At 40.2% G+C, this 26,981-nt stretch overlaps 1 protein-coding gene across 10 annotated transcripts in view; it reads right to left on the reverse strand.

The window, feature by feature from the left end:
• Positions 1–26,981, reverse strand: part of HTR1F (5-hydroxytryptamine receptor 1F) — a 117,618-nt gene that overhangs the window by 11,871 nt on the left and 78,766 nt on the right. For 6 of the 10 annotated variants that reach the window (XM_082069191.1, XM_082069198.1, XM_082069202.1 and 3 more), the window contains 2 exons: positions 5,737–5,908; positions 2,593–2,688 (listed from right to left, as the gene is read on the reverse strand). The exons of 1 other annotated variant lie outside the window; for it this stretch is intronic. The gene's annotated coding sequence lies outside the window, so the exon portion shown is untranslated. Of the gene's footprint in view, positions 1–2,592; positions 2,689–4,928; positions 5,109–5,736; positions 5,909–26,981 lie in introns of those variants that run through there. 3 more of the 10 variants (XM_082069195.1, XM_082069192.1, XM_082069197.1) reach the window with 3 other exon arrangements.

Consider the following 26,981-nt stretch of genomic DNA (forward strand, 5'->3'; position numbering starts at 1 on the left):
AGAATGGGAGGAGGTGAAGGACAAGAGCAAGTTCCTGCTGTTTGCCTGGGTGGCAGAGGGACCTGGGTCCTGCCCTGTGCAGGGGGCTGCCACCACCCCACAGAAGTGAATGTGCCATGGGGAAATAGCACAACAGACCCTTTCCCACCTGAAATGCTGGCAAACCATGGACACCTAGGAAGCAGTGAGCCTGGGCTGTGGAGGGTGACCTTGTAGAGGTCTGTAACACACAGAGTCTTTCTTAAAACCATTCCGTTAGCATGGAAAAAGTGAACTTTGAGAGCACAGGTGCTCTGAACAGGCAGGTGGAAGGCTGGGGAAATCTTACTAAGTGGATATGAGATACTTGCACAGGAAGATCCTGTATGGGAGCTGTCAGATAAAATCTCAACCTAGGAACATACACAAAAATTTCCATTTTAGAAGTGGTAACTAAACTGTTCCCAGGCAGAGAGGTGCAACTAAATATTTGAGACCGGTGCTTCCTAACTGGCACTGCAGTATTTTATAGATGCTTGTACCAAGATTGATTTGTTCACCACAGCGTACACTTAGGTTGGGAGCTGTTTTTCCAAAATCCAGATTCTGTGCCTTCAAACTTAATTCTGTACTAAAAAGGCCGTGACTTCTGCTGTACTCTGTGTGGGGTGCCACAGTGCTGGTAATATGAAACACAGAGCCATTCAGGTATGTGCTTTCTCCTGTGTGGAGGCAGTGTGTTAATGTGGGCAGCTAACTGGTCAGACTCTTCATGAGCACCACAAGACACTTTTGTCTAGGGAGTATATCTTTCAAAGGGAGAGAGTACCATATACCTAGGAAGTCCTCATTTGCTGCTTTAATATGTTTTTTTCAGTGTGGGGTTTTTAAATTATTTTTTTAAGGATTTAAATCCTAGCATTGACACAACTGAATGTTTTAGACAAAAGAGTTTAGTTCACTCAGTGAATTGGCATAATTGCTAATGGCAAAAAACCCATTTGTTCCAGGCCTGTATAAGCCATCTACAGCTGAGATCTGGGATTCAGCTGTGCTGGTAAAACTTCTCGAGCACAGATTGAGCTTTAGTTTTCCTCTTTTTCACGGTTTCAAAATACTCCGCAACTTCTGAGCATGCCTTTCTCTCTGCTTCTGTTTATTTGTATTGCAACATGATGCCCTTTAAAAGTACCAGTATTTGGAAAAATAAGTCCCAGGACAGCCTGCATAAAATCAAATGTGGGAGGAAGTGTGCTGGAATACCCCCTGCATAGTACTTGCAGGTGGCTATATCCCATGCTGCTGCTGAAGTACATTGAATTCATGCAAATACAGTGATTTATTTGAAGAACCAGGATGCCAAACATCATGTCTGTGCTGTGCAACGAAGGTCGACGTTTGGCATTGCGGGGCTGCCTCTGAGCAAGCTGGCACATTCACTTGGCTCCACACGAGGCTGCTGTAGTGAGGCTGGGATGGAGGCGAGCTGGAGCAGCTGCCACCAGGCCTAGACCGGCTGCTGGTCTGGAAATGACTTGTGCACAGTCAGTACAGGGATCTCAGCACCATGTTTTGGCAGGGAATGACCATCTCTGTGGTCAGCTGGCATCACAGCTTGCTGAATAATTCCTGGAAACATTTGGCCTTCGGTATATTCTAGGGGTACAACACTTTCAAGAAAGCTTGTAGCAGCAGGGTAGTGTTAAAATATGTTCAAACACAGAAAAAAGGATTTATCTTCCTTAGGAAGCTTCCTAGATCTGTCAGATCATCCAATGCAAATGCTGTGATTACTAAATAAGGTCTTAAGTTCTTTAACACTTTGTGAACTCATCTTCATTTCTGATAGGAAAATAGCAGACTGTCACACACAACTTTTTTTCCTTTGCATAATTCCAATGTAGTTGTGACACCTGACATACAGAACAGATGACTGTGAACGGCTCCTTAAAATTTAAGCAGATGATTCAGAATTAATTATGAAAAACAATCTTATTGTTGTCCCAGGAGTTCAGTACAGATAGCAATTGTCTGACAAGATTATTCAGCTTCAGTTGATCCCCCAAACTTCTCATTGATAAAACAGCCAAAAAATGATAAGCCCAAGAAACTATTTCCAAATAAATTTTCGATATTTTTTTTTACTGTTGTTGATTCCTCCTTCCCCCTAGAATATATTGATGTTGGCTTTCTAAGATATTTTAAAACATAACTTTGTGACCATTTAAGCCTTGAACACTGTAGAGGTGTTTAGATACTACTTCATCCTAGGGATGCTTGTAGATAGCACTTCAGCTCTTTGTTTCCTGAGTAATAAAAAAGTATGTGGTTTCAAAAGAGGTTTGAATAAAGCTATCGTTTAGATTTTGATTATAATAATAACAAAAAGAAGCAATAATTCTAGCAGTTGTTTTCTCAAGTTGTATGCTGAGAAAATGATTTTTTTTTAATATGATAACAATATTTCTTTGTAATCCTGATGTAAACTTGCAATATATTTCAAAACACTTCACAACGATTGTTTAAAAAAAATTGTTTGACAGTACTTGCACATGACAACATGTAATATTAACCTGGTGCTGAAGAGAAGTATTAAACTGACTGTCTAATTACCAAAATACGCAGAAGGCACATCAGTACTCTGAACTGCTTCAGGAAAGTTCAAAACCTTCCAGTGGATTCTCAGCAATTGTAGGCTGTCTAGGGCCCCTGTAGTTTCAGAGAGAGATAAAGATTACAAGATGTGCTTTCCCATAATAATGTGGTAAGAAGCAAGAGTAAAGGACAGAGGAAAATGGTTAATGTACTGATCTTCAGAGACTTGAAAAGGCCTGGAAAAATCAAAGGTGAGCCATTGCTTCTGTATCATCCGGCTTGTTTGTTATGTATGGGAGCAACACTGTGCTTAGCGCTGTTGGAAGTACTAAATTCCTTTCCCCAGATTGCTTGCAGCCCAACTCTCACATTGGGAAGCTGGAAGATTTAACTATGAACTATAGCATGCCAAACCACTTTTCTACCAGGAGACTGGACAAGACCAAATTATAACTTTGAAGATCTTTGCTAAAATGCCTTTTCAGTTTTACCTTTTGAAGCCGTTGAAATTTATGGAAAGGGGCTTTTAACATTTTAACAGCAATATACTGTTGACAAGTAATGAGCAATGTAGTATAGGATCTCACATAGTATACCCTTATATAGATACATCTATATATTGCATTGTATTTTTGCCCATCATTTCCACGTTTTCTATTTTAAGAAGTCATTATTGAAAGCTAAGTTTTCTTAGTGCTCAAAATGAGTTTTGCTCTTTGGAGCTGAAGAGTATTTTAATGTTAACTCTTCTGGAAAGGAGCAATGAACGGATTCAGGCAAGTCTCCACATCTGTCTAATCCCTTGTTTCTTTTTTCTAATTCCATGCTTTCCCATTTTTAGCCACTAAACGATGACATTACATTCTGGGCCTCTTTTATCTCTTTATTTCTTGATTTACAATCTTTAGGATGTAGCTAGGTCATATATATCAAACATTCCCTCTCACAGGCCCAGGATTTGAAGGCTTTCTTAAAAAGATACAGATCTAGATACAGACAGTTATATACATATGCATAAACAGGATGCTCTGTCTAATCAATTGACCTGAGTATCTATGGCTTCAAGTAAAACTCACAAGCCTAAGGAGAAATAGCCAAATCACTGGCTGATGACACTGATTCTATAATATTTGGCCCATTCAGCTATGTCACAGAACCTTTGTGATGTGATTTAATTAGTGTAGCAACTTGGAAAAAAGACCACGGGGCTCAATCCGCTGCAAAATGTAAGGGCTGTCTAACTACTTAAGTCCTGTGGCGTGTGGGCTTGCTCTCCAATGTTTGAAGATTAAAGTCTCAAAGACTGTGCTGTGGTTTCTTTGGTGCACATGCTTTAAATGAATAAACAAACCAACAAACCAAACCAACCACCAAAACCCCAAAATAAAACAAAAACCACCACCACCAAAAAAAAAACCCAAACCAATCTAGGAGAGGGGGGTTGTGAATAGGCAGTGATGCCTCAAGTAAGGGACCCACTGGAATCTCGTCCTGTCTGCTTTGTCTGGGAACTACTGTAACTTTTTGCTCATTTATTTATACAACTGGAGTATGAAGCCAGCATAAAAGCATGCTTGGCCCATCTAGAAAGAGCACACAAATACACTTTTGCTTGGCTGGCACTCCAGAGTTGTACTGTGATGGTCAGGAAAAGCAGATGGCAGGGGGTACTTTTGGCTGTGGGCACGCTGCACATGTGTGTCCTCGTGGTAAGGAGAACTGTAATCCCTGTGAGCATCCCTGCTCCTTCCCATGGGAATACTGCGTCTCTGCCCTGGCTGGGGTGATGCCTGGTGGTGGCCAGGCTATGGCTGACCCCATCACTGTCCTTAGTTTGTTTCGCCTTGCTGGGGGCTGTGGAATAGTGTGGAGGGGTTTTGATAGATAAAGATCTGTTGCTGAATTAGTCAGGCTCAAAGGAATCTCAAGGCCACTTCAGGAGGCTGAGGGCAAAGTCTGCTGTGAGAAAGAGGGGCGTTCCACAATCACCGGGGTCCTGGAGTGGCGTGAATCATCGGACATATCATCAGTGAGACTCCAGTGCACGGACAGCCCACGATACTCATTTAGCGAATCCATGCTTGGAGCGTGGACGCGTGATTAGAATATAGTTACATATATAAGGAGACTTGTTTCTGTAATAAATGGCTTAGCGTGATTCATATTGAATTGACTGGTTTTGCTGAGTCCTTATCTTGCTCTAACAGAATAGGGCTGGTTGAGGGGGAGGGCACCACACCTCCCTGGTGGCCCCTCAGCCTGGCCAGACCAGGCTGCACCCAGACACTCTGTGGGATAGGGACGAATCTGCCCTCCAGCAGTGGTGTTAGGCCCTGAAGGTTGTGGGTGGCTACCTGGGGCTCCAGTAAGACTTTCAGCCCCTGTGAGGGTGGGGGCCTTGTCGCCTCTGCTGTTGGAGAGCAGCAAGCTCCAGTGCCCGCTGCTCCCGCCACTGTCTGTGCGAGGGGTGCCTGTTCCTCTCCACCTCCCAGGTATGTCTCCTGCTGAACAGGAGGATAACTGAGCCCCCTTGCTCTATTAAGAAAAGCTGTTGGAACAGATAAAATGAATGCAGTTGCCAGCATCTGAAGAAATCAAATATATTTTCTTTACTTGGAAGCTCTGCGTGTTCTGTATGTAACTCTGGCTTTTGGGATTGAAAAGTTCCAGCAACATTGGCTGCAGCTCCCAGCTTCACTGTTGCTTGACCTCTACTGCAACATTTATTATCTTTTCTGGTAATTCAAATGGATTACTTTAGACCTAGGCAAGCAATCACAGTATTTTCCTTCTGCAAATAATTTATTCCCATTGCTTTGTTCTCACTGTTTCTGATAATGAAATTCTTTTTCTGTTAGAAGACATTAGGAGCTAATGTAGGCCATTCAGCTAACTTTGTTGCAAAATCTTTGAATCTGTTGTGTTGAAAATAGCATATTATTAATATTGCACCTATTTTTTTTTTTCATTTGATTACTCCAGTACAACCTATTTTGACCTGAATATTGACTGTTAATACTCTCAATTCACTAGAAAGTATGCAACACTGTGTGGAAGAAAACCTCATAGACATAATCATTTATTCATCAACTAATGTAAATCCAAATGTTAATTAAATAAACCCTATAAGAACAGCACAGGAGCTTTTGGAAAACATGTGACCTGAGATAATGTTGTAGGAGGGAAAAATGCTCAAATGTACTGATGTCCTTGCTTCACTGTTATTTTCAGCTACTCATGAAAAAAATGCTGCAGACCTGTAAATGCCATGAAGGTTTCTCGTATATCTCAGTTGGAGATGAGATACATTGTGGAAAGTAAGTACAGAAGAACACTGAAGAAAGAAGCAAAACAAACAAAAAAATGAACTCTGACAAGCAAACAAACAATAAACCTTCAGAACAAACAAAACCCACAAAAAAACCCCAAACTAAATGCAAATGAACAACCCCCCCAAAAAAAAGAAACCCACACAAACCATCCCCAACCCCCCCCCCAAAAAAAAACAAACAAAAAAAAACCCCAGTCCCTAAAATAAAATTTGACTTCTTCTGATAACCATCAAATACAGTACAGGATCATTAGATTAACCTTCTGTTATGACGAAAAGCATTGCTGTAACCTGTTTCAGCTACATTTAATGGGATCAGTAGCTTTATGCTCCTTATTACATTTAAATGGATAAAGATTTTAATTTAGATAAATGGGTAGCTGACATTAACTGTTGGTTTTTTTTATATATATGTGCTGCTTTGATGTTGGCTTCTGACTTCTGTGATGATTAAGAGATAGTTGTTTTTCCTGTAGTGAGCGGTGTTGAAGTTTGATGGCAAGAAGGAAATATGTTCTTTGTGCAGATGTTGCTTCTGCAGCAACAGCCAGCAAGAATGATGGAGCTGGTCTTCGTGTGTAATGCCTGACAAAACAGCTGCCTCTGCCCAATGCTGTGAACCTGGCCGCCCTTTTTGCTGGTTTGCCTCTGCCCAGTTTAGAGAACTGTAGCAATGAGTGCCTCTTCAGGCTTAAGAAATAGATGCATTGGTTTAAACACTAGAGATAGTTATTCAGTTAGAAGTAGTCAATATCTGTGCCAAAACTAGTTTGGGAAGGTCCCCGTTGGATGGTGGAGCAGGGCAATGTGGATCCAGCAAGTGTGCTGGCACCTTCCTGCCCCCCAGAACTGATTTCTCTCTTCTGCACCAGGTCATCTCCTTGCTGCCTTGACAGTCACCCTACATGCCCAGGATCCCACATGAATTTCAGCAGCTGGTGCCAAGCAGGCTGGTGGGGTCCCTTTTGTGCCTTCATGACTGCAAAGATACTAGGAGAACTTGGATGAATGAATGACTTAAGTGTCTCTATATGTAAAATGGACATTCCAGTACTTCCGCATCATAAATTTATTGTAAACTTTCAGCTGTGTGGATAGTCCTGGAATTGAAGGATTGAAGTAAGGAGTAAAATGCACTTAGACTAGCAAGTATCTAGTTCAAATAATCTGTTACAGCTTGCAATTGTTCCTCCTTTGGTCTGACTGTGGGCTAGTTTAATCAGGACCATTTAATTGTATCAAAGGTTGCTCAGATGTCATGATGTGGAGTGGCACTAATGATCCCCAGAAAGTTGTGCTGCAGAGCAACTCAGAAATAATGATGCTGAGTATTTACAGATGTTGGTATGGCCAAATGCTTGCATGTTGCTTGAGGTAACCTTGTAAAGACAAGTGATTGTTAGAAGTTTGGGTATTTGAGTCTCTGAAACAAGCCTGTGGTGAATAGCTGGAGCCTCATGGGGCTGCTGTGAGCAATGCTGTATTCAGGGAAGCAGCAGATCCTTCTTTCTTTCTTCTTCTCTCATTGCTTCTTGGTGGGATAATGAAATGCAATGAAAATGAGTTTTGTTCATCAGACGTATCAGGCATTTTGAACACAAAGTGATTATTTCTTGGTCCTTTTTCCCCTGAAATTTTCTTTCAGCTAGAAAAATAGATGCACTCTAGCTGGGGATTCTTGCCCTGTACCACTGACGGTATCATACATGTTTTTTTGCTGTCTGGCTGAACACTTGTCAGACCAAGGCTAAAGGACTGTTAGCCATAATTGGCTTTAAAGAAAGAACTGTCTGATTGTTTCTTAATAATACTTTTTTTTTTTTTTTTTTTTTTTTTTTTACAGCCTAAAGTAATTAAAACTCTTTTGCTGCCTTGATGGTTGTTACAGCATATCCAGAAGGGGGATATTGACCAGTTTTCATAGTACAAGAAGTTGGTGTTTTGGTGGCTCTATTTTTGCTAAAATGTAGGAGTAGAGAAGAGATACCTGTGACCTCTTATTCAGCTGTTGTGAGCATGCTTTCTTGAATTTGCGTGTGGGTAAGAAGTATGCCTCACAAGGAAGCTCAGCTGTGTCATTGATTATATTGTGCTAATAAAAGTCTGCAATATAACTGTTGACAAGAAACATCCATTTAGGAAATTGGTAGCAAGGGGCTCTTAATTTGCTTGATTCCATGGCATGAGAAAATTTTTTTCCAGCCTGAAAATGAAGCTGAAGAATTTGGGTTTTGACCTCAGCTCTATGTGCCACTTACATCTTACAAGAATAAGAATAATAACAACAGTTATTTTGTCAGGCTTCTTCAGCTGTGTATATTGCAGGTTGATAACAAAAATGGTGTTATAAATTACATATGGGAATAGGTCTTTTTAATATTCTCAGTTTGCTGTTGATGATGATTACTGCACTTGCACTCTAAAAGCAGTCATGTAAAACCAGCAAAAGGTCTGTCACAGGAAAGGCAATTGCCTTTGAAAAGTTTTCATAAGCTGTGCTATTAAGTATTTATATGTGTGGTCTCGGAGCAGGCAGACTAAAAAGTAACTGCCCTTAAGAATGTCACAAATGTTTCTGGGGATCCATGGGAGAAGGAATATTTGGATCATTTATCCATCAAAAAAAGAGACTGATGAGCACAGGAGCATTCTTCTGACTATACTAAAAATGTCAGTCTATAGACTTCTTGCTGTTTCAAGCCTTTGCTTTTCATTTAAGATTCTACTGCCCTTTAAGATCATTTGATCAGAACATTAAAGGCACATTCAAATCATGTGTCCTCTTCAATCAGGATATTTTTATTCCTATATGTAGTCTACAGATGCCACAGAAATAACGGTTCAGTTGGTAGGGGTGAGGAATCCAAGTGTCTCCTTTAGACCTACTTTTATGTGGTTAAATTTATGTTTTACTACCTATAAAGAAGCTTCTAGTACTATTGCTACAGTCATATATAGGGGAGCTGTTCAAAAAGACAACCAAGACTGCCTGTATTTACTAACTTTAGCCAAAAGGCATAGAATTAACTGCTTGCTTTTCCTAAAGCTCTGTTTACAACCAAAGAAAAGCTCATAAAGATCTATTCTCCATGAAACAGGATAAAGAACCTCACATACCAATTTCTTGAGAAAGCCTTTCAACATCTAGTTGGATGCTTGCATATCTTTATGGTACAATTCATCTTGGCTAAATATTTAAAGCAGTTGAGTATCAACATTAGGAAATAAGCTATACTTAAGTATCTAAAGTTGTAGTGATTTAAAACTATTAAGTATTGTTTAATAGTATTTCGCTCATCTGCTATACTGCAAACACTGGGCCATGGACTATATTTATCTGTTCAATTGCATATTCAATACCTAGGTTAAATGGTGTCCCTCTTCCTCCAGGCTCAACAGTTTTCCTAGCTGTATATATGGAGTCAATTAAATAAATCTTCTCTATAAAGCAGTTGCAGCCACTCTTTCAGCACACAGAATTATGATAGTAATAATAATAATGAGTGGCAATGGAAAATCTACATCCATTTAGCTTTAATTATCTGAATTTTCTGTGTTTGGACACCTAGATTGCCAACAGTACATGGCACTTTCAGATGTTTGATAATATTAGCAACAGAATGTGTATGATCATGGAGAGAAGCTGAATATTTCCCACATCCTCCATTTCCTTCCTTTTATACTAGAAACACAGAAACTGGTGAAGTTAGACAAGTTTTTGGCTTGCTTTTGCCAAAAACTTAGTGCTCTACGGAAGGTAGACTAAGTACTTTCCTTTTGCTCTACTGGTGAAAGTGACTTGAGGACAAGTTGAGTTCAGTCCTCTGTTTTGTACAGCATTTATGATATCTTTCTGTGCAATTTGACGAAGTGGTCCCTTGTGGCTGTCTTTCCCCATCCCTACCAATCGGCAGCAGCGAGCTGGTTATGTAGCTGCCCATCTCTGTACAGTCTGCGAGTAGCCTGAGCAATGAGCACTGTCCATCATCTTTGCAGAAGAGAACCCAACAGGACATAATTCCTGATGCATCTGCCAGATAGGAGATTTGCTTTTCAGCCCCAGCACTTCTGATCCATAAGGTATAAACTGAGCTTAAGCTTAAGCACTGAAAGGTTGCAGAAGGTCTTATTAGCTCTTGCTTGAACTTCTCGAGGACTTCTTTTGATGGGTGATTTTTTAAGCCTGGAGAACTGGGTGGAAATGTAATGGGCATCTAGGATGCTGAAAAGCCCTTTGAGACAAGGAGCTTACTATTAAAAATGAATTACTGTTCTTAGCGGTACTTTGCATTTGTAATGTGTTTTATCTTGAAGCAATTATCGTTGCACTCAGATGTGGAACTGTGGATGAGTTTTTTGAAGGTGCAAGCTAGCGTTTGGGTGCAAGCACTTTGCTTCCCAGCCATCTGTCCAGGTAGCCAGAAAATGTCTGCTCTCCTAAAGCTCCAGTGCCTGGGAGCTTTGATGGATGTGCAGGGTGAATTGAAATCAAAGGCTGAACCTGTTAATTGAGCCATTACAACCACCTTGCCAAAAGATTTGTCCTCCAAGGAAGGGCCATCTAAGTTTATATGCTTTAAACTTCTAAGAACATGGATTCAGACATGGCAAATCAAAATGTTCATCATGCCTTGTATAAGGCTGCAGTAATTCTCTTAGTTGCTAGTGCAACATGAGAATAGAGTATAAATAACTTTAAAACAATTTAGCTGGTCAGCTGCTATAGGCTTCTGTCCAAGTAAAGCCGGTGGAAAAGTTCTTTGACTAAACACTCCTTGATGTGTTTAAATTAGGAATAATAAGATAGAAGCAGGTCCTTGGATATTCTTGTATGTAAAACAGAGGTACAGATTGAAGGCCTCTTGTGTAAAAAGGTATAACTCAGGGATGTATCCACGAAGAATATTTTTTTTAAGATTTCTCTCCCAATATTTTTTTTCTCTAGTAAGGAAAATAATTTTCCAGAAACAAGAGTGTGGCTGAAAATGACTATGCTTCAAAGGGCCACATTCTCTTCCTTGTCAAGTTAACTTGGTGCTTGACTAGAAAGTTGGTCCTTTTCCCATTTCAGATCACTGAAGCTAAATTGTGACACATTTGATCACAATGCTGTTGGCAAGAGGTGCTTTTTGAAAGCAGTGGGACCAGAAAAGAGCTTTTCTGCCAAGAACTGCAGATGGCCCAGTACCAGATGAGACATCACCAGTGTTGTTTTGGGGCAGGTTATCCATGCCACATGCTTGCATATGAGCCACAAATGCATCTGGCAATATCCTTAGTGCACTTGGCACCTCAGCAAGCAAACTACACACATGAAGTTCAGGAAAGAAAATTGGAGCAATCTGTGTAGCTGGTAGGCTGTCTTAAAGCACATTTAACATTGGCAGCTTCTTCTCTGAGGCTGAGCTATATGTCCGTGTTTTACACTGAGAAGGCCTCCCTTTCTTGGCAGAAGCTGGATGAAGGATTAAAAGTAAGAGAAAGCTTGCTTTTTGTTTTGTTTTTTTTTTTTTTTTTCTCCCTTCCTCTCTCTGTTGGAGACATCTATCCCTAGGCTTAAGCTCCTGATATTGGAGAATAGTCCACAGTTATATTTATTCTAACATGGTGGTGCCTTGCTTGAGTGTATGGACAAAATAAAACCTAGTTTGGCCTGTCTTTGTGCTAATGACACTAAATAAGATAGACTTGGCGACTGGGACAGTCAGCTAGTTCCCAAAGCAACCACCCTGCATTCCCTTTAGGAAATTCCCATTTAAAAGCTCAAGAGAAATGGCCCTAGCAGCCACCCATGTTATACATCCCTAAGAGGCAAGCTTCAGCTGGCACCCTGTCTCCTTGTCTGAGCTGGTCAAAAGGATTAAACCTGATCACTCAGGATGTGGGTGCTTTTTTGCACTCCTAGCATGGCTGGAGGTGGTGTATGTCTGCCCACTGCCTCTTCCTCTGTGAACTGTGGCTTGAAAACCCCATGGGGAAGCTCAGAGAAGCTTTTCTCACAGGGGGACCTTCTGCTGTGTTCAGAATTTGAAAAGTACCATGCTGGAGCATTAAAGAATAAGCTAGAAGTACATTAAGACAAATCAATTAGCTACAAGTGCTATTCAGAGGGTGTTTTGGATTGAAATAGGCACCTAAGAGCATGAAGTAGCCTGTCAAATTATTTAACATAGGGGTGGAAAATGGAGGAAGTCCGATTTAGTACACATTTTCAGCCACATTAATTAGAGCAAACTGATGATTTCCTTCTGCTGAGAAATGTCGAGTCTCTACTCTCAAAACAGGAGCAGCTCTTTAGAGGGCAAACTCTCTAGTGTGATGTCGTGTACAGGTTCCCCTTAGGACTGCGTAAGATTTCAGTACCCACGCGTTGTGCTTCACGTTGGGAGTGTGGGGGGGAAAAGAATTCTTTCAAACAGAAATGGTGACATTTCTTTGACTAAGTGCAGCCATCTAATCCTGAATTGTCACCCTACACAGAGAAGCAGGCATCCCTAGGGCACAGTTATTCTCATCCTGAAGTAGATGTTTCGGTTCAGTCAGATTAATTATGCCTGGAGGTGCTTATTTGTTGCCACTGATTATAAAGAGAGCCTAGGAAGACTAATTTGTATATAGGAATCTGCAATGTGGACCTCTAGAGCTATAGGAAAAAAAAATGCAGCCCAAGATACCAATAATAGGAAGTTAACAGACAGATTTCCAAGTAGAACATTTGTCATGTCTATAGTGGGTGTTACATAGTGGTCCAAGAAGGTTGTACAAGTGCTTAAAAGCTGCGGGGATGTCAGGTTCACCAGCTATCTTCACAGCCTCATAAAAAGGAACTCAGTAAAGTGGTAATAGGGAACAGGGGCTTCATCTAATTTCAGCCTCTCTGTAAGTCTTGGCTTATAAGGTAAGTGCTTTCCTGTAATCCTTTTGACATTAAAAAATCTCCTTTTACATCTCACTTTCAATTGAAAAATAGCATATGGTACCAGATGGATTTTATCCTATTTGTAATAATGAGAATATGGAAATCTCATATGTGAGGAAATGTCCTTATATATGGAACTAAAGAACTTTTAGTGAGTCTATGACAATACAATTAAAATCTCAAAGAAATTACAATTAGACCACATTAGAAGATGTTGTGGACATTGGGATGTGTTGAAGGCCCAGTCTAACAGAACAAAGGCTGACTATTTCCCTATATTAATCTATACAAGCATTTCTAATTTCAAGGATATGAAATTGCAAGCTGCTAAGTATTTTTTTTTTTTAAACAAATATGTGTCTCTATAGAGACAATGATTTGTGACTGCCTTCTCATCTTGTGCAAAGAACAATGAGTCTTAGAAGGCAGAAGCTTTAAAGATTGGTAGTTTAATTAGAAAGTGCCCTAAATGAAAAGTCTCATCGCTTAAATAAATTTCTGCTGGGATGAAGGAATGCAGCAGATGTGTGAGTGTTGAGGATCACTAGGGAGACCTTGGTATTTGAAGGCAGGGAGCTTTTAACGGTGAAGAATTTGCTCCTTGTAATTTTGAAGTACACGCCTATGTGCAAGCATTGTACATATATATATATATATATATAAAATTGAAGAATATATATATACACATATGTATATACATGTGTGTGTATATACACTAAAAATAAAAAGATGAAACTAATAGGTATCTTTCCTGGTAGCACTGGGTGGGCGCAAAGTAGTATCAGAAATAGTTGTTGGGGCCGGGGGGGCAGTGAGGAAACAGCATAGCCTCAAAGGGACACCTGGAGCCAAGGATCGGCCTCCAATGCCAGGGCTGGGCAGCCTGCACAAAATTCACTTTTTCCTACATTCTGCATTGCTAACGTGACTTATTGGAGTTTATTGCATGGTGTATGCCCCTGCCAAATAAAAAACTGGCAGGGATGGAGGGAGGGAGGTCATAAATCTCCCCTCAGATACCATGGCTTGGTGTTCCAACTTGTATTTTCCAGTCTGTCCTGGGCCAGGTGGGATCCAGTGAGGAGGCATCTGCTGCTTTTCCACTGCTGGCAGTTGCCAGTACCCTGTCTGCCCACTTTTTCCCCAGGACATTATTTCGCATCAGGGGAGGGTCCAACAAGACAGGCCCAGGGCCATCCTCACTATGTGGGTTTCAGCTACCTCACTCTTCTCACACTGATGCTATTGGGAGTTATTTCAAATACCTCTCACAACCTTCCTCCTAAGTGATGTATGAATAACTTAGAGAAGCTCCATTGGTCCCTTATTTTAAAATGGCAGTTCTGAGTGATGCTGGTACAGATTCTGCTATGGGAAGCTGGTACACTGTGTCTTTCTTTACAAGTCAGCCGATTTAATGTGCTGGTACTTGCAACAGGCTTCAAGAGATTTTGCTACTTAATCTGTATTTATTTAAAGTAGCATTTCTTCTTAGTTTTTTTTTTTTTTTTTCAATTAAATAATCATAGAAAGATACTTCTTGTAATATATGCTGCTAGACTGGTTTCCTGGTAGCCTCAGATCAGTTAGACTAATTTTCTTAAATCTGTGTAAAATCTATTAAATCAAGCAATGCTTTTAAATAATTTTATTCCTCAGTTCAGCCAGAAATATATTATAACTTTCTCTGCAGGAAACATCCAATTGACTGGTTTAAATTTTCTTGTCAGATTCAAGATTATATTAACTATTTTACTAGTGTAAGAGGGGATTGTTGAAGAAACATCTGCTTCAGAAAGGCTTATCGAATTTTCACCTGCTCATCATCAGATTAGTGCTGTTTTGTGCATTCAGTTGCAATCTCAAAGTACTTTCTGACAATTTACTGCAAATTTCTGCTCATTCCTTTGACCTAGAGATTGGGATTTAAAGGTTGCACAACTACTAAGCTAGTGGGAAGCATTGTTTTAGTAAGAGACACATAAATATTTCCTGCGTTTTAGCAGTTTTGATAATGCTGGTAATAAAAGACTTTGCTTCATTTTCAACCAATACAATGAATGACCGATTAGAGTCCCTAAATTGCTGCTCCATACATCTTCAAACTCCTGCATTACAATGACAACATTGTATATGAGGAAAAGGAATTTTGGGAGTTACTTTCCAGTTATTTATTGTTCAGAAAGGATCACTGGCAGGGATTTTGAAGACTTGTGCACCTAGAAACATCAGAAGTTTAATATTTCATGGAAGTTCTGCCCAACCCGCTGTACTTGAGCACCGTCGCCTGCTTGAGGCCTCCTCAGACTGCTCAGTTCCTTTACAAAGGCTCTCAGAATTGGCCATCCTCAGGAGCCAACAACAAAGTGAGTGATCTCAAGCCACGCTGGAGGTGGGGCAACTTTGTCATATAGATAGATAGATAGATAGATAGATAGATAGACAGACAGACAGACAGGCAGATCTGATCAATGATTATAAATATCTGAAGGGTGAGTGTCAAGGGGATGGGACCAGACTCCTTTCAGTGGTACCCAACAGTAGGATGAGGGGTAATGGGCACAGACTGAAGCACAGGAGGTTCCATCTGAATATGAGGAGAAACTTCTTTACTTTGAGGGTGCCAGAGTCCAGGCCTCTAGAATCCCATCTGGGATACTACAGCGCAAGGTAGATGAGCAAGGTTTTCTGCAATAATCATGTCAGCTTGGCAATAATGACTTTGGTTCGTTAACAGAATACCAATTCTCCAATTGTCTTATTCTGTCTATTTTGAATCCTATAAAACTCATTTGTACAAGAAAGCTTCTGATTAACATAATGCTACAGCATGAAGCAGTAACAGCACAACAAAAAATATTTGTTTCTACACATTTTTTTGTAATAACGCATTTTTGTTATAAATAGACAGCTGTTTTTAGAACAGTAATTACATGACTTACATTATTTTTGTGGAAAGTATTAAAATATGGACAATTTTATTGATATAATGAATATAAGTTTGCATGCAGCTAATGCTAAATGATGGAGAAAGGGAGATTATTAGAAACACTTCGTGTATATATAAAGTGATTCTTAAGGACAAATCAGGAGAGAAATTTGCTGAGCAAGCATGTTCTACTGGCTTGATGAATTTTTATTTTAATTTACTGGACTGCTGGTTTAGGCAATCCATTAGATATCTAATGGAAATGTTTAAAATAACTATTTTAAAATGACATTTTCAGTAACAAGCCAAGTACAGATATAGTAATTAAATCAGATAGTACAGTTCACATAGTACACAGCTAATTGACTATGGGCACATTTCCTGTTTCTAGATTACACTTATTGAAGTTTGAGGGTTCACATCCTGACTGCACAGAGTTGTAGTGGCAGGACAAAATATACATGGACCTGCTTGCAATATAGATGTGCTAATTCTATGTCTCAAAAGAAAAATCAGTCTGCTTGGGACTAGGAAAAAAAGTTATCTTGGAAACACTATCAGTTTCTCCTAAGTGCAATTTTGATTTGGAGTCCTCTTGGTGATATCATAGGGTGGTTTGGGCAAGGAAGCAAGTGGTGCAGGAAAGCAAACTCCATTCCAATCCAGTCTTAATTTTGAGAAGGTCAGTGCAGTAGTTTTAAGTCTGAGCACAGTCACACTATTCAGAACTTGAGCAAAAGAGAAGTGAAATAAGGCAGAACTTGCTCATTCTTTGAAAGATTTGCAAAAGTTCCTTAAGAGAAGAAATTACATATTTTAGTGTTTTGAACAAAGCATCAAGAAATGTGGGGGTTGTGACTGACAAGTTTCAGTCTTAGAAATGATAAAAGTTTGAACATTTTTCAGAGAAGACCTTGAAAGTCAAAATGGTTGACTCATGCTATTTGCCTGTCTTTTCCGTCATAGCCAGTTTGAGGTGCAGAATGAGGACATGTAGCTGTTTATAGTCCTTTTCAAAGGTCAATGAAGAGTTTTCATGTAACGTTTTAATACTTTTATCTATATGGGGAGGTTAAAGTGGCCATTTTGGGGAAGAAAGTGTGTGGGGGGGTGGGGTGGTGGAAAGAGTTCTTTGGGTTTTTCTGACTGCAGAGACTGCTTTGCTTGCTAAAAATAACCATTATGTTTCTTGGTTAGAAACTCTAAAATTTGAGCAGCTTAGCTCTGCATTCAGATCATTGCATTCTCAGCAGGCACAGGTGAAATCATGGAAGCCTGCAGCATGAAAGCCAGTCTCCCTGTTGATGCTGCTGTTGTATGTTTCTTCCCCACATGTAAGTGCCTCAGTCTTTCATGGCTGTCAGACTCCATTTCTCATACAGGAATGTGTTCAGCATTATACAAGGCACGCTAAAGAGAAGCATTTAGAAAAGCGGAGCAAACATGAATGATGCCTTTCTGTAGCCTCCTTGGGGTAAAGGTATGATTCAGAAATGGGCAAGCTGCTTATGGCATTGCAGAGCTGGCTCAGATCTCCTGTGAAGCATGGGAAAAAGTGTGACTAATGCTGCCCTGAGGGCCAAAGGGAGGTGTAGAGGGGAGGAGCTGAGCTGGGATGCTTCTGTCAGGTCAAGGGACGATGGCAGCAACTATGCTGGAATGAGCCATGGGTTTCCTTTCTCAGGGTGGTGGTGGCTCAGTTTGTTTGAGAGACTTCTGGCAGAGATATACTGGACATCCTTGTCAGCCTGATGTCCTAGGAAAAAGGGAATAGCTGGTTGCAGCTGACTGTGCCTTGCTCTGGGGCACCAGCAGAAGCAGGAGTAATAACACAGATCTCTTGATGGTGTCAGTTCAGAACTTTAATGACCAAGTGGCCAAGCAGCCAACTTTTATGGAGTTTAATTCAAAAGTGTTGTCCTCCTGTCTTGGCTGTAAAGAGTTGGGTGAATGGAAAGACAAGATACTACTGAGGAAATGAAAAACAGATGGTGATGAGTGCTTCTTGTTCATCCTTTTTTTTTTTTTTTAAATGTGACGAGACAGTTACCATAGGAATGCTATTCTCTGCTTGATACAATGTGCGCCAATTCCAGGAAGCCATTAATGGCTGTCACAAATATCTTTCCATAAATTTAAATATCTCAGAGTAATGTAAGGGGAAATATGCCCTTGTATTTTCTTATAGAAGATCAGATTCTTTGGATTTACTAGAAGGAGAATGTGACTGAGTTGGGCATCAGCTGTTCACATATGGTCTTCAAAGTGAATGTAGCTGCAGTTTGTTTTAGTTGTAAACAAACGACAGCATATGTTTTTCAGAAAAAATATCAGCTTGCATTTTTTAAGACAGTTTTGATGGAGCAGAACTTGCAAATAATCTTGATTTACACTACCAAACTATAAAGTTACACAAATTAATTTGTTTCAGAAGACAATTTTGGCTGTTTGCAACAGTGTACTCCATAAGAATAAAAAGCTCAGTGAGAGTTTTCAGCTGTAAATAGTCTAGGTTATTCAAACCTTCATAAATACAGTTAAGTGTATTATGAAAGGTCAGTTATCAAGAAAGGTAGTTCTCAGTTCTTTTTCTGGCTAATAGTTATTTGTCCCAATTGTGTGCTCTGGTATGGCAGGAGGTATAAGCAGCTGGATGGAGAGCACAGAGCATGTAGAACAGTACGAGCTTCTAGTCTGCTTTTCTGGTTAATACCTTGTTCTGCAGAGCCCAGCTGAAAGCAAACTCCTTTGGGCAGAAGCTGTTTTTCAGAGCAGTGAAAGCTGAGTTACCACAGAGAGGAAAGAGTGACATGTACAAAATTGAAAGAACTCTTAAGAAAATGAAGGATCTGAAGGTATCTTGCAGATGAAAGAGTCAGTTCATGGCTACATTTAGTAGCTCACACTATCTGCAAAATCTTGGCTGTCAAGCATTATGCTTATAAGAACTTGTTTATTTTATGCTGAGATAAAAAATAAATATATGAAAATTGAAAAGCTATGAAGATTAAAAAGCTATGAAAATTAAACCTATTTTATGGGAGCAAATCCCTTTATAGAAGACTAGACCTTACTGCGGATGAAGATACAGCCCATTGATTTTCTCCCAGAGCTTTCCAGACTGAAACAGCATATTTAAACAGCCTTATATTCTTTAAGAACTGAGATTGACATAGGAAAAAAAAAAGTGAAGACACTTTCTGCTTTCCTTTTCTGAGAATTAAATTTGGATCTGCATAAAGACATGCCAGCAGTAATTAATTATAAAATGTATCTGGCCAGGTGAGTGTGCTGTGTAACATACAGATGGAGTGCTAACTCAAAAGCTGCAATCAGAGGAGTGTTAGCTTGCTACTCCTGTGCTGCCCTTCTAGTCTGTAAGGAGCCCTCTGGCCCATCATGCCTTAAAAATTGAGGGTAGGGCAGCTGCAGGTTAGTACATTAATTAATGGGAAGGCTAAATCTTTGTGAGAGTCTAAGTCAGAGATTTAGTGTTCCCTTTTCCTTCCTGTGGAGTCTGCCAGCCACTATAAATTAGCACAATACCCAGTGCTACTGTGATGGGGAAGAATGAGCTTTACAGCAAGGCAGCACCCAAACGGCCCTCAGCACACAGCGATCTGGCACTTGACTTGCTCCAGGGCCTCTCCGGATCCAGCAGCTGAACATGACCAGCTTATTCTCAGGCTCAGCAGGCTCAGTGCCTCTCAAGTGTCCTACCTAACAGGGTTCTGATCCAGTCCTGCTCTGTTCTACCTGTTATTAATTATTATTGTGTGGCAAGGGTGCAAGGAAAGTCTGCTCAAGTCTCATGCAGGCAAGCAGAGGAGTTGATGATTCTCCTGTGCTGGAATAGACTGAACAGGAGTGAGTGTCACCACGTGGGCAGCAGACACTCTACTGGGAACCCTGGGGACACAGGGGTCCCAACATGATTGCCATCAGCAACCAAGTGGGATGCAAGGTGTAGATCTGTGATTGCAGGCTGTGGTCTTGCTCTCTGGAGGGATGTCTTTGCTCAGCACTTTGTGTCTTGGACAACTTGCCAACTGACATCTAGTTCATTACAGGACAAGCTTAATTTGCCACTATTGATTTCCAGGAGCCTAAAGCTGCACTGAGGTTTAGTACTCTGTTTCTTGCAGTTAGTGTAAACAAACACATGGTGGCTGGTAAAAGCGCAATGTACTTGTTCAATATTAGACTTGTATACAGCTTTATTTCTAGGAGTAGTGCTTTTCATCATTGTATGAGAAATTGCAAGCCTATTTTCTCAACATCAGTAATGACCCTGTTCTTACCTTTTCAACCTCTGATTTGTCAAATATCATTAATCTTGACAGAACTCAGTTGCTTGAAATAGCCAGATTATCTATCCTGAAGTGGCCTACTGTGAGGCTCTCAAATTTGAGGGGTCTTGCTCTCGAAGTTAATTTACATGATACTGCTAGCATCTTGAAAGTGCTCATTTCAGCTTGTAAACAGTGTGATTTGGCAAATGGCAACCTATTGTCAATGATCTTGTACCTTTCTTCTACTTCTGTGCTTTTACAGAGACAGGACAAATGTTACCTATACTGTGTGTGACAAGTGCCTCTCTTCTCTTTAAGAACATATATTCCGTTCAATTTTGTTGAAATTGATAAAACTGCTGCCACTTAGTGTGTGGATCTGGCAGCATTACTGTCCATCCATGGACAAAATAAATGCATATTAATAAAGGCTGACCAACAGACTTCTATAGTTTTCTACAACCTTATCTTAAAGCCTTTTACAAACTAATTCCCAGTGGCAAATAATTTCATAATATACCATGTTCTTTAAAAAAAGAAGGGAAAATATAGGAAGGCTAAATGCCTTGTCCTACATCCCACAGGAAATGGATTGCGAAGAGCACAGAACAAACCTCTAGACTATCTTCACCCCACCTGTGTTGTACTTCTCACCTTACTCTCTGCTCCCAGAGATGCTCCCTAACCTGCCCATTGAGTGTGTTTTCCAGCAGAGGGGCTCACACCAGCAAGAATGCCAAACATAAAATCCACCTTCAAAAAACCATGAAGAGAGGAGTGCTGTCTAGTGGGTAAGCTGGTATGCTTAATGACTAGAACTGAGGGAACAGTTTTTTCTTCTTGTCTTTTTTCCTGGTTGGCCTTTCCCTTTGGTTAGCAGTAGTAGCTGTGCTCGCTCCTACTTAGAAGGTAAGGTTTTCAGTGGCTTTGTATGTGTGTGCCTGAGGTGTTGAGAAAGGAACAAGGCAATGTTCCTGGAAAGTGCACTGTCCCAGCCTGAGGCTGCCCTCTTTGTGTCACTCCCCTTAGAAACTGTTATAAAGAACAAGGATTTTGCTAAAAAGGAGAGGTGCTGTAAGCATCTTCTTTCTGCAGTCTACAGCCTGTGCTATGAGATGCAGCTTCACAGGGATCTCTCCCTTCCCACACTCTTCTAAATATTAGAACTTGCACTTGCTTAGGAGGATTTCTCCCATTATGTGCTTGAACCTTTTCCTCTTGTGATGATATTTTTCTCCTTCTCGGTGAGATTCTGGGTTTACTGCCCCCTGGAAACATTTGTGTTTAACTTCAGACCAGGGACAGGCTGTTACACTTAAACCACTACAATTGCCTACAGGAAACAGCAAGGTAATCTATTCAGTCCTGTAAATCACACAGCTCTGTATTCTGGCTTTTAAAACCTTTGGTAATGGAGGATAAAGAACAGTAGAAAACTGCCCAGTCTCTGTGTGTTTAATCTGCTGGGAAGTCTGGCAGACTTTTTTACTTTTTTAAGAAATAAATCAGATACCTAAATATCGCTGCCTTTAAGTCACTGGTATTGAAAATATCTTAAACTACTCTTACAAAGTGTTGCAAGATTTCTTATTCCTAGCCCATTAAATATTATTTTGTTTTCTGACCACCTACACCTCCAGTAAGAAATTTCTCTGCCAGCAGTACCACAGACTCTGCAGAGTGCAGGGCTCAGTCCCTGAGGTGGATGTGTCTAGCTCTTGATTTACAAAGATTGATACCCTCCTCGGTGTGGGTGGTGTTTCCTAAAAACCTCAGCTGAGAAGCAGATGGGAGTATCACTGTGATGTCTTGGTGACAGCTTTGAAAGGCTCTGTTACCAGCCTGGTTACAGCGAGAGCATAACCATTCTGCATTAAGATGCTTGAGTCAAAACTGAAGGCATCAGACCAATATTAGTCCAGCTCCAGAACACCTGATTAGTGGGTTTTAAAAATTATTATTATTATTATTATTATTATTATTATTATTATTATTATTATTATTATTATTAATTTTAGCCTTCCCTCTCAGCCAGTCCACTGGATGCTTTTTATTTTGCTGTAGCTCAAGATCAGGTTATCCTGATTTAGAGCCAAGAGGTGGATAAAATCCAAGTCTGCTCTCAGAGCCTCATGTATTGATGATCTGTCTGATGAGCAAAATCTTTTCTGTGGTTTTGAGATGGGACAATAAATATACTAGTGGCAAATATTTTGGAGTAGAAAGAAGCACCATTTTTGGTGCTTCTGGAGAATTTAAACCCTTCTCTCATCTGGTGCCCCTCACAGGGCTTGTCACACCCTGACGGGTCTATGTGCTGTGTCCTAGAATCCACACATGTGCTTCAGCCTCAAGGCCCAATGCCAGCTCTCCTTCTCCCACTGGTTGCATCTGCAGAGGCTGAGGAAACTTTCTGACCTAGGTCTTGCAAACAAAGCTGGGTTAGCTTCACCAAATTGTGCTTGGAGTGCTGTACTCCATACATCTAGGCCCTCAGGATCGTTTGGCAGACCTATATCATGTTTATTTCAATCTCCTTCTCTTCACTGCTCATTGCTTTAGTAGGATTAGTAGATCCTCAAAGTAAAAAATAAATTATTCTTTACCTAGTGAATTACTTCATTTTAAGAATCAAACCACCTTTACCCTGGATCACTTTATCTGACTGTAGTTTTCCTGATGGTTAAAACGGCCAGCCCAATCTCACATATGGCTCCTGCTCTAGCATGAACACTTAAAGATGGGTAGACACAGCAAAAGGTATTGCTTGCAGGTGCTGGCGTGTGGTTTTGCAGTCAGCACAGAAGAGAGCCTCCTGCAATGAAACCTGTGACACCCTTAATTAAATGATAGCAACCAGCATGCTTGCAGCAGGATATTGAAGCAGCATAAATCAGCTGAAGAACAAAGTAGGGGAATTACATTTTATGGTTTAGGAATCATGTGTGTGTTTAACCTTGCTGGACTGTGTGGGTGTTCATAGGCTGGATGCGCGAGGATCCCCTGGCCCCTGGATGCGTGTGGTGCTGGGTCAGGGACAGCAATTTCTGTCAGTGGCAGCCTGGTGAGACACCCGCAGGAGCTGTGTGTTCTTTTTTTAGTTAACAGTGGGACCTTAAAAGAGGGAAAGGAGTAGTTTACAATGAGAAGAGAGCCAGGAAAGAAATTAGCTGGGAAGAAACTAATCAGTCCCCTGCGGGGTGTTGAGTAAAGACTATACTAAGAATTTTGCCAGGTTTTTTAAAAATTTAGTCTGAAAGCTCCCAGTGAAGAAGAGAAGACTGAAGCAGCCAACTACTGCTTTTTTTCACAGCAGTCTGGAGATTTTGAGAAGCTTTAGTGTCCTATGAAGTGTTTGGATGCTGTCCCACAGAGACTTAAAGTAGTAAATTATCACAGAGAGGAGACCTAGGAGAATGTTATTAGCTGTGTTTTGCATCTGAACTTGTGCCTGTAAATCCTAGGAAGCTTTGTAAAGGTTGGAAATCTTTCCTAGAAGTATTGTCTTTGGAGTTGTTATTGATCATATTTATCATTATTTCAAGCATTATGATATATGTATTATCCAAATGTTGTATACGTGTTTAAGGTCTAGTATATTTGAGGCTGTAAAGGCAAAAGAAGGGTTTCATGTGATCTCTTTGCATAGAAGCTTATTTTCTTCTCTGTGGGAAAAGAACCAAATATGTCTTGTGCAGCTATGCGATACATAATTTCATGATATGATTGTAGTTCATTCTAATTGAACACTTTTTATATGTAAAACATAGGCTGTAGCATTGGTGTATAGATAGGATGTGTTGCAGGCAAGAGAATAAATAATTTAAGTGAGGGCCAGGATCTTCCTAATATTCAGACTCTGAAACATTTTGATATACTAGCCACAAATGCTTGATTTCTGGAAGATCCTTAAAATACTGAGAGTGACTTTTTCTTAGACACTATTGTCCATCAAACATTTTTCTTAAAGTAACTACTGTTAAAAACAGCTACTGCTAAGCTCACCAAAATCTCAAAGTACTCAAGCATTCCCATTAGATCTTGCAAATGCACCCAACTCCACCCCGGTAAACTGGCACTGGTGCTGTAAGCCACCGAACCAAGCAGGCTGTGCTCCCCGCTCCTGTCAATGCTGGGATTGGGGCTGAGCAACAACCACAGCTATTGCACTCACTTCTTACATACTGGGTGCTATGACTTCCCCATGTGCTTATATATAGTGGTTTCCTCTTAAAATGTGGTCTTAACAGATCTTCTCACTTGTGCATGTTCTTCCTTCTACTGCTCCGTCCCATTCTCCCCTTGCTCAGAGTGGCAAGAGGAGTGGATGTGAGAAAGATAGGAACTTGGCGTCAAGCTTTCCTACCTTTTCATTTAAACCTCACTGCCAACAAGGGAACACAGAAATACTACCAAAATAAAAAAGCAGCCTTAAGGCATATATGAAGAGGCAGCATAGTCAAAACTTTTCTAGTTCTCCAGATGTTGGGGGATATTTTTTTTTCTTTTAATGTGCTGCCTTTTAGCAGAGATCTCTTTGGTTTACAAGAAAAGTTATTGCTTTGAGTTGACAGGAGGTACAATAAAACACCATTCACCTTTCAGCTTCATTGTCAGCTGGACGTGGTCATGTATATGGAAAGTGCCTCTCAGCGTCGGTCACCTATTTTTACTGAATTTTCTGGGGAAGGTGGTTATCTTTTGGTATTTCTCTCTCTCTTTCACTCACTTGTGACTGTCTAGTTGTAAATAAGTTCAGTACCCTAAGCAACAACACTTCCAGCATCATGCATGCTGTGATGAAAAATGTCAATGATATTACATGAAGATGAAAGTTAATTACTGTTTTCAGTGTTGCTTGGAGTGTTTAATTTCATTTTCAATAAAAAAGAAACAAACTGCTTTCACAAGATGACTTACAAGTTTCTTTCCTTTGTGGTTCCACTGAGGAAACCCTCCCTCTCTTTCCTGGATTACCTACTTCTTTAAAGATCACTTTTGCCCTGGCTAAAAGTCTCTGTGAGGACTGCCCCCAACTTAAGAAAATACTGAGTGGGAGACTCTTAACAGATGTGAACTAGAGATTCTTTGTTTCTAAATATCAGAAAGTAACAAAACAGGAGGTTTCTTGAAACTAATATATTTGTTGATTTGTTAATCCATAGACAAGATGTTTTTAATGATATTTGTGAAATTTTTGATACCCATGATAATGAATGATTACTTCTACTTTGTCATTAAAGTCACAAGGTAACAACGTGCTACATAGGTTTACTATTTGCCTTGTGAAGGACAAGCCTCAAAGGGGCTACATTTCAATGCGTTTGAAAGGGGGGAAGGGACAGGTAGGTGTGCAACCATTCTGTACCTTTTGCTTCATGAATATTTAGCCATGTGGCCAGTGCAGTTGTAATTATGCTTTTCCCCTGAGTTAACCATTTCCTTGTGCTGAGTCAGTAATGATTGCAGGCATCTAAGGAGGAAGTATGGGGTGCAGTGTCTAGTTCCAGAGTATTGCTTCAGTCTTGAAATAGTCTTTTAAAACGGGAACTTTTGACTTTGTACAGCAATACTTGCAAAATTGTAGAGTAACAGCAAAGTTGTGACAAAGCCTGAAAGGTAACAAAACTGAAATGATAAGCAAGTATATAACTTAGAAAATTGGCTCCCTTCTCCTTTGGTGTCACAACAACTATTTCTTCTAGTTCTGGTAGAAAAGAGATCATGAGACTGGCAGATGGGAGGCTTCAAACTTGCAAAATGTTTCTGGCACCAGGCACAGCTTAATCCATCTAGTGCAAGACCTAGAGCTCAGATTATCTATGGCTAATCCTCGTTTCACAGCTATAAAAGGCAAAAGAAGGGAAAGAGAGAGTTGTCCTGAGTTATCTCATAGGCAGGGTGAGATGAAGGCTGAATTCTACTTTAGGTTATGACAGGAATTAAACTGAACTTTTTGTAATTTTAAGATTGTTAGTTTGGGTTCTTTTGAGACAATGGGCGTGATAGCTCAGTGGTTTATGTGTTCTGCACTGGCTTCATGCTGTGTGTGCTTTACTAACCTATTGCTAGGCTTCTACTCTTATATTAAAGTCCAGATTTCTGTAAATTTATCATCACACAATGCCTTCTGCCATTTGAAGATACTGTGCAGTCAGTAAATCAGTATCTAGATTATAGAACTTTTATGAAGACTTAGGTCTTTGCAATGCCCTTGGTAGTTCATCATTGATGAGCAGAAATACAGCCATTTAATTTCATAAAGGCCAGTTAAGCTTTTCAGAAATAATGTCAGTAGTTGTGCTTATAGTTTAATGGCAGGGTCTAGGCCTCATTTCTCATTATAATGCATCATTGTTCATCATGGGGTACAAAAATTTATAGCTGAAGGCATCCTGCTGTGGGATACTTTCCTTTTGTGTTGAAGTGGGTTGGTCACAGCCAGAAATTTATTATCTGTATTGGCACACATTTCCTAAGACAAATTATTTGCGCATAATACAATAATGCCTACCACCTGACACTGACAGGGAAGACTGTCAGAGAGATGAAAAGAGAGTTCTCCTAATTTTCACCAGCAGTTGTTCATGGTGACATCTTTAACTACAGGCTTGTCTTGTTAATTGATTGAATTATTTAAGGTATTGATTTATTTACTGATGGCAAATTAGTATTTTTGCCTCTGATAGTCTTAGGACTTGGAAGAACAGTCAAGGTCTTTTTACTGATCCTTCAGTGCCTTAACTATGAATATATTTCCTATGTACTGGGTAAAAACAGATGGAGTCCTCTCCTCTCTTCTCTCTCCTCTCCTCCCCTTTCTGCTTTCCCACTTCATAGTCACTAGAAACATCTCTTAGCAGCATTTTTTTTCCTTACAGTAGTCTTTCCATAAATCTTAACGAAGATCAGGATTTTACTGCAGCTGTAGATGAG

The sequence above is a fragment of the Streptopelia decaocto genome (assembly GCF_964273445.1).
Source record: "Streptopelia decaocto genome assembly, chromosome: 1".
NCBI lineage: Eukaryota > Metazoa > Chordata > Aves > Columbiformes > Columbidae > Streptopelia > Streptopelia decaocto.